The sequence below is a fragment of the Juglans regia genome, chromosome 8 (assembly GCF_001411555.2).
Source record: "Juglans regia cultivar Chandler chromosome 8, Walnut 2.0, whole genome shotgun sequence".
Classification (NCBI taxonomy): domain Eukaryota; kingdom Viridiplantae; phylum Streptophyta; class Magnoliopsida; order Fagales; family Juglandaceae; genus Juglans; species Juglans regia.
Genome location: NC_049908.1, coordinates 10,877,572 through 10,886,778, shown reverse-complemented (window position 1 = coordinate 10,886,778; position 9,207 = coordinate 10,877,572). Strand labels below are relative to the sequence as shown.

The window sequence follows — 9,207 nt, the reverse complement described above, 5'->3', positions numbered from 1 at the left end:
TTACACGATGAACACTGTAAGCAATATCTGGACGTGTAAAACTAAGATAATGCAAGGCTCCAAGTGTACTCCGATATAATTGAGGATCACTGAAATCGGCACCTTCAAATTTAGAGAGATTGCAGGTGGTTGCCATGGGAGTTGCACATATTGCAGGTGGTTGCCATGGGAGTTGCACATGGTTTCACGTTGTCCATATTTGTCTTCCGTAATAAATCACTAATGTATTTACGTTGGGTTAAGAATAAATCATCACCCATACGTAAAGTTTCAACGCCAAGGAAGAAAGATAATGGCCCAAGATCTTTAATTGGAAAAATTGTTGCTAAAGTTCCAATTAATTGATCAATAGCTTTAGTGTCCGAACATGTAACAATTATATCATCCACATAGATGAGGATGATTAATTGGATTTTGTCTTGCTGAAATGTGTAGAAGGAGGTATCAGCCTTGGAGCCTTTAAAACCGAGTATTTGTAATTGATCCGTGAGCCGAGAGAACCATGCTCTTGGGGCTTGCCGAAGGCCATAGAAACTTTTTTTTTAATTTGCAAACATGATGAGGATAATCCGGATGAATAAACCTTGTGGTTGTTGCATATAGACATCCTCTTGAAGAAATCCATGAAGAAATGCATTTTGAATATCCAATTGACGTAGTGGCCAATTATTAGAGACTGCAAGAGAGATGACAAGGCGAATTGTTGTTGGTTTAACCACCGGGCTAAAAGTTTCATTGAAATCAACTCCTTCTTGTTGATGGAAGCCTTTGGCAACAAGGCGTGCTTTGAATCGTTCAATACTGCCGTCAGCCTTTTTTTTGACATGATACACCCATTTATTCCCAACAAGATTGTATTCTTGTCTGGGTGGAACTAGATCCCAAGTTCCATTTTGAATTAAGGCATTGAATTCCGAAAACATTGCATTCCGCCATTGCAAGTGCTTGTTTGCTTCGGTGAAACAACTTGGCTCAATGTAAGAATTATTTACCTCAGCAAGAAGTGCAGTTGGAAGAGGATATCTGATGAATCCAACATACGACAATTTTGGCTTGAGGTTATTTGTTTGTGACCGTGTGACCATGCGCTGGGTTGTAGCAGACGTAGACACATGGCTCGGCAACGTACTGGGAAGGGAAATTTCAGCAGGCGTCGAACTTGATGCAGCATGCGGGTCTGGAGCAGTGGCATTATCTGGATGGTGCATTACTGTTGGAGTGACATATGGCATGAGATCAAATGCAAGTGGCGGTGGATGAGGTTGAGAGGACACGGCACCTGTATGTGAAGTGAGTGGGTGCGGACGTGTGGAATGCAAATTGAATGGAAGGGATGCCATGTCAAACTGAGAGTGACTTACAATGGGAAGATTTGGTTTTTGATATGGGAAGAGAGTTTCATCAAAGACCACATGCCGAGAGACATATATTTTTCCTGTTAATAAGTCTAGGCATTTGTAACCCTGATGTGAGAGACTATAGCCTACAAAAATGCAAGTTTTGGATCGAAAATCAATTTTGTGACGATTATGGGGTCGTAGGTTGGGCCAACAAGCACAACCAAAGACACACATAAAATCATAGTTCGGCTTTTTGTGATATGCTTTTTCAAATGGAGAGAGGTTGGCTAAGATTTTAGTTGGTAAACGATTAATAATATAGGTGGCCGTTTGAAAAGCATCTTCCCAATAGTATTGAGGAAGGTTGGAATGAGCTAATAAAGCAAGACCCATTTCAACAATTTGACGATGGCGTCTTTCAACCGAACCCATTTGTTCATGAGTATAAGGACAAGCAATACGATGTTCAATACCACAATTTTTGAAATAAGTATTGAGTCGGCGAAATTCACCTCCCCAATCGGTTTGAACCGCTTTAATTTTTGTATCAAAGTGCCGTTCAACATATGTTTGAAATTGGAAAAAAATATTTTCAACTTCAGATTTGTGTTTGAGGGGAAAAATCCAAATAAATTTTGTACAATCATCCAAGAAACAAACATAATAACGAGAGTTATAGCTTGAGGTAACAGCACTTGGTCCCCATACATCAGAAAAAATGAGTTCTAAAGGTCGAGTTGCATGATTAACAGAGTTTGAAAATGGCAAATTGTGGCTTTTGACCATCTCACAGTCAGGGCAAACAGATTGCCTTTTATTAACTTCAACAGAAATTTTATTGGAATTTAACACATGATTGACAGTACGAAAATTAGCATGTCCTAGTCGACGATGCCAATCAGAGATGGAAATACAAACACCGACAAAAGCAGAAGAGGCATCACGTTGAAGTGGTGGTGAAAAGCAATACAATCCGTCTTTGCTATGGCCTTTATGAAGGACGTTCCCCGAGTAGTCCTTAATGAGAAAAAATTCATTGTGAAACTCAAAATAAACATGGTTATCCCGAGTAAATTTTTGAACAGAGATTAAATTTTTTGTGATTTGGGGAACAACAAGAATTTTATCAAGAACAAAAGATTTTGAAGGGGTGGATAAGGACGTGGTGCCAGTGTGGGTTATAGACAAACCTGAACCATCACCGACTTGGATTTGATCAGTGCCAACATAGTCTTCTCCACGTACATTGAGATTATTGGAATTGTTGGTCAGATGGTGCGTTGCTCCAGAGTCAACATGCCACTCTTGATCAGACAGCTGCTGAGTGTGGGTGGTGGAGAGATTGGCTTGTCCAGTCCGACGTGGTGGTGGGGGTAGAAAGTGAGGATCATAGCGCTTATAACATCGAGAGGCAGTATGTCCTGATTTGTCACATAATTGGCACCACAAGTCAGAATTACGGAGCTTGAGGGTCTCATAGATCCAATGAGGAAGGAAGTTGGTCTCGTTCGCAAGAGGATAGATGTAGTTAACAAAGAGTTAAAGCCACTGGGGCAGAGCTGCAAAAAGAAGGTCCAGTGAAAATGATTATTTTCTGTCAAAATGAATCTGTGTTTGTCACAAATAATCCGTCACAAATGCTTATTTTTCTTGTAATGTGTACTCTATCTCATTTAATTAAATATTCCACGTGTTAGACCATCTATTAAATTAGAGGAGTTTGACCCACATGTGAAAAAGAATGTTGAAATATAAAATAAATAATGAAATCTATCTATTCCCATCAACTTAAAATTATTTCACAATTTTGTAAATCTGGGTTTGATGAAAAAGCTAGCTGCTTATCAACAGGCATCTGATTGCGTCATAGCCTGAAAGGAAATCCTTCCCTTTACGTTTTACGTCAATATTATATAAATATTGCTTTCTCAAATTTTTTTTATTTTTTGAAGTCATTCCTTTCAAGTTCTTGCATCAAATTGTACCGGTCGGCCTGAAAAAGAGATATTCATTGGAGCGATGTGAGTCTTATAATATTTATTATTATTTTTTTTTTACACAAAATCAAGTTTAGATAACTAAATAAATGTTGTATGATCCTCCCAGCTTCCATACGTCTATGATCTTTTTCCATGAATTGAGAAGTACTGAGAACTTCAAATTTTTCGGATATATGCTAGCGGGAATTCGTTTATGAATTCACTGCATGCACTTTTATAAAAACAAAAACAGAATATGCTGTCTTTATTTAGAACTATAAATTTCAAATACTAGGTCATTTGGAAGTTAAGATATGATGATTCCAAATTTTATATATATATATATATATATATAGAACATCATGCAAGCAGTACTACTGTATCATGGAATGATTTGATAACTTATACGACACAACAAGCAAATGCCTCATTCGATCAAGCTTCTTTTTGTGATATTACCCTAAATCAAATCAAATTAATCAATATTTTTTTCTTATTTTTTAATTTTAAAGTTCTTCTACATGCAACTTTGTTTGTTACAGGAGACAGAATACAGGGAAGATAGACCTTTAGGCTTTCAATCATGAGAAAAACATGGAAAAATCTCAACTAGTTACAAAATTAATGGAGGTTATAAATACTAGATATATGATGATCATTTTAAGCATATGCGGTACTTTGTAGGGCAAATTTCAAGTGATATCTTATATTATGTGCAGATATTTTATTAAATTAATTTGTGTTCTGATTTTGTAATGTCTTGTCGGTCAGCTAGTGGGTGAAAGTGAGAAAGTGAGGCTGAGGAAGCTGGAGGAGCTCAGCAAAAATGTGGATACCCTGAAATAAGATGTCTGCATGTATTTATTAAAGAAAACTAGATCATCAGGAGGAGATTATTGTTTTTATTGTCCTTATTATTGACCGTGTGTTCTCACTTGAGCAAGACTTGATTAGCGAACGTGTTCATGTGTGTTGCCTCTCTAGTTGATATTTCGTCCCTAAAAGTCAAGTTCGTTGCAACATTGTGTAGAGTTGGGTAAAGGGAGGTTTGGATAGTGATCAGTTGAGTTGAAATCAGAGTTAAAAGTTAAATAAAATATTATTATAATATTATTTTTATTTTAAAATTTGAAAAAATTAAATTGTTTATTATATTTTATTTAAAATTTTAAAAAGTTATATTAATTGACCTATTAATTGAAAAGTTACTATTGTATTATTTTACTATTATTTTACGGATGTATCGGGGACAGACACGAGGGTCTCACAGATCCAATTCACAACTAGAATTCTCGAGCCGATTGTTGAAAAACTCCATCAACGCTATCCCATTAGAGGACAATTGCTCCATCCATTGCAAATAGTCGACCTAGGAATTTAGGAGTATCACGACTGTGTGTGACTTATTTTACCAAGTTTTGGTGTTTGGTATTTTCAAAAGAAAAATACAGTGTACTTTTCAAATGGTCCTTGGTCCAAACGTGTGGGTATGCCAAGTCGTATCTCTTTTTTTACTAATAATGGGTCCCGTTTCATTTTTTATTTTATCATCCTTAGTGATCAATGTCTCTAAAGTGACATATTGAATTGGATTTTAGATCAGCCATTTATGGTATGACACACTAATTGATGTGATTAAAAATAATAAAATTTAACATAAAGAATGACATTTCTTATATATATTCATAATGAAAAAGCGAATTTAAACCACAACAAGACTTGCACCAAATTGCCTTTCTATAGATACCATATTGTACTAAAATACCCCTGTTACCGCTACTGATCTTACTAGGGCATCTGTTCCTTGGTAGGTTAAAATGTTCATACTACATATTCGAACAGTACCCTTACAACCAATAAAATTAGACAAAAACACTCCCGATCCAAATCAAACCTTCTGATGACAACCAGAAACAAGCTAATTCCTAACTAGAATTCTTCATCTCAGATCTTAATCAATCGTGGAACATACACGAGGCCACATTGATGTTGTCGGTGTAAGAAAACCAGACCAACTACAATGTCGTGGGTCTCTGGTGCGCAGACACACAAAAATGGCAGTGCCATGCATCTCGATTTTCTTACTTGGCTCTTCAATCAACAATGTAATGCTCCCTCCTAGTTGTGGATGCCCATGTTTTGATTCAAAAGCCCTACCCAGTGATTAATCCTTGGTAAGATTGGATATTGAATTCTATGGACTTTTGGAAATCTTGAGGATACGTTGACTAGTGACAACTATAGTTCCATGAGTTCACTCACCCTGTGATGAATCTCTTTGTTCGCCTTGTGTTCACTCACTCTTTGCTCATCCTCACTACAAGGAAGTGCACCATCCTTGAGTACTATTCTGTGGTCATGTAGCCGTGGGGGTGGAAGCCCCTTAGGCTCTGCAAATACTGTTGAGAACTCTGCTAACATCTCTTGTAAGTCCTTCCCTGAGGACTGTAGAGGCTCTTCAAAGTTTTTAGTTACTAATTGTAACAACAACCCTCTCCCTTTAACAACTTCATTCCACAACAACTTTTGACTCCCATCAAAAGACAAGGAACATAGGGATAATCCCCATAAACAAATCCTCTTATCAATTTTTGAGAAATGCTTCCCTTCGTCCATTTTCAGTCGAGCCCTTTTTGCAATGGAAGGATCTAGGAAGTTGTGTGTACTTTTCGAATCAACTAGAACACCACTACAATGCCCCTTATTCTTCCCACCAAACACATGGTTTTAGCATTAGGAGTGCCAGCTATAACGTGTATGACAATTTCTGGTGCCATATCTGAGTTGGGGCCCAATGTGTCCTCTGTTTCCTTTGAATTATAAAACACTTCATCCACTTTTTTCTCCACCTTATCATCCACCCCTTGGAGTCAATAAATCTTAGGCTATTTACATATGTGTGCAGAATTCCATTTCTCATCACATTGGTAGCAAAGACCCTTCTTGCGCTTCTCATCCATTTGCAATGATGATACCTTCTTAATAGGGGTAAAAGACCTTTGTGGCCTAGTATAATCACCTTGCTGCCCCACGCTGCTTGTACTGCCCTTTGCTGAAAATTAAGGTGTGTCACCTATATACTTCCACGACCTTCTAGAGCTGAGTAGATACTATTCTTGTATTTTTGCTAAGCCGAAAGTTGCGTTCAAATTAATTGGGCTGAGCATTCGAATAGGGAGGCGAATCTCATCGTTTAAGCTGCTTAAAAAGCAGCTTAGTTTGTGGTGCTCTAGGAGTCCTTTTAGTCTATTGGAGAGGGACTCGAATTGAGCCTTGTATGCCGACACTGTTGCAGTTTGCTTGAGGTGGGTCAATGCCTCCATGGGATCGTCATAAGATGTGGGGCCAAAGCGTATTTGAAGGACACAAGTAAAAGCCTCCCAAGTATTGAACAATGCACTCTCAAAGGCATCTTGATACCACACTAGGGCTTCACCATTCATGTGATAAGATGTCATCAAAAGGCGTTGTGGTGGTGGTGTTTGGTAGTATTCAAAGTATTGGTTTGCTTTAAAGATCTAGGCAGCTGGATTCTCACCATTAAAGTTTGGAAGCTCCATTCGGATACCTCTGTGGACTACCCTTCTTGCATCATGGAGCTCAATCTCTCGGTCATTTTGGAGGAAATGGCACCGTCCAGACCTAGCCTCTAAACGACATCGCATCGACTTCTTCATTATCCCTAACACATACCCTTCCAACATCGAACTCTCACTTTTGAATCTTCTTTGTTGCCCCGACTTCACTTCTGCAAACTCTTCCTTCCTGATCTGAGCCCCTAACAATATACATTGAATTGTCATCTATTTCCTTCCTATTACATTGAGCTTCATACTAGGGTGGCTGAAATCGAGGGCTTGGGAAGGGATTTCTTGCTCTATTTTGGGTGCTTGAAATAGAGGCTGGATTGGTTGTGTGTGGAGGCGTATGGCTGGGTTGGGAGGAGGTAGTTCTTCTATTTTGAGGTGGCTAAAACAAAGCTATTGAAGCGGTTGCCAATTGTGTTTCATAGAGGGTGGCTTGCAACTGGCTAGGCATCCACTATTGATGGAGCAACAGTTTGGTGTAGGTGCACGATGCCTTTCCAGATTGGGTGTGAGACGTGCGGCTTGCTGAGATGCTTGCTGGACTTTAGGGTGCAACGACTTTGGTCATCTTGGAGCCTGCTATTTTGTGCAGCAGGCGAAGGTCGTGAGGGTGTTGCTTGGGATGACTATTGGTTGTTGCCGGGCAGGCTAAGGGTGGTGGTGGCCGCGTAGTGCTTGATTGTAATGTATGGAGAAGGTGCGCGGCAACCCTAGCTTAGGGGAGAAGATCAAGATGCATGGGGTCTAACGTGTTCTATATATACATGATTTGGGGTTGGGTTTAGGGTGATGGTATGGGCTGCTAACAAAGGGTTCAACTATTTAATGGGCCTGACACTTTTGGGATTAACTCATGGCTCAAGTAAATGGGTTGGCTCACTTAATGGGTCTAAATATATTTAAGGACTTGCCTACAATTTTTATGGGCCACGTATTCAATAGATTCCAATGGGCCTCGTCTCAAGTCCAACTAGCCCGACAAATAATTTTGGGATTTTTTTAAGAAATTAACTCTCGGGCATATTATCCATTTAAATGCAGCCCACTTGATACATAAATATTAACTGGGCTTCTGTCCAATTATTGAGTCCAATAAAACTCTTATATCCTACCATAATAATTTAACATCTCAGGGTCTTTCCAAAATTATTGGACTAATCTAATTTGGGCTTCTATAAGTATTGGCCCATTGATATTCACCAAAATCATCAACTACACCTTAGCAAGTTTAAAAATAAGATTTCGGCCTATGGGCCTATCTAAGTTTTAATAAATAATAACTTGTGGGCTTATCTAATATTGTGATACCCAATGTGATAAGGATAAGGGTAGGTGGTGTATAGGATCTCACATTACTTGGGAATGAGAAGTTCTTGCTCATTATAAGGTTCCAATGGGGCTTCAATTGTATCATTGACTAGTTCTTTTGGAGAATAGGTCATGTGGTTTGAGTCTTTCATTGGGGTGTTACAAATGGTATCAGAGCTTATTCCAACCAAAAATGTGGGATTTGAGCTATGTCACTTAGGATGGACTAGCCCGACGAGGACATCGAAAATTAAGGGGATAGATTGTGATACCCCATTTAAGGATAAGGGTAGATGGTGTACGAGATCCCACATTGCTTGGGAATGAGAAGTTATTGTTCTTTATAAGTTTCCAATGGGGCTCGAATTGTATCATTGACTAGTTCTTTTAGAGTATAGGCCATATGGTTTGGGCCTTCTATTGGAGCGTTACAAATATTGCCCATTTAACCTATTTTAGGCCTAGTAATTTATCCATCTGTCATCCCTAATAAATTTTGGGTCAGGTCATCACATGCATGGTATCAATACAGATTGAAGGTGGATGTACAAGTCACAGACTCAAGTGTGGCCCACCGTAGTATGCCAAAATACAACATCAACTGCATGCGGCCGTGAGATGTGGGGCCGATGCACAACCTTGCACACAGGTTTAAGTGTGTTAGCCAATCAAATCATTCAGATAAGTCAGACCAGTTAGATAATTTAGATAAATTAAGACAAGTCATGTATAGTATAAGTATTAGTATAATCAGTTGTGATTTGAAGCACTCAACATGAAAACTTTTATGAAAACCTTATGTTTATTATGTTTACATTGTGATTGGTTTCTTATTGAGTCTTTGACTCATTTTGGTTTTATTTCATGTTTTTAACTACCCAGGTGAGGATGATGATCAGTCTGAGTAGGTGGGCCAGGCTTAGATGGAGCACAACCTACAGGAAGGAATTGGGTGCTATATTGGTATTGTTCTTGAAAACTATAAACAAATAT

The 9,207-nt window shown here is 38.6% G+C and overlaps 1 pseudogene; it reads left to right on the top strand.

The window, feature by feature from the left end:
• The first annotated feature begins 1,240 nt into the window (after positions 1–1,240).
• On the top strand, positions 1,241–4,181 carry LOC108989010 (annotated as a pseudogene).
• Positions 4,182–9,207: the final 5,026 nt, after the last annotated feature.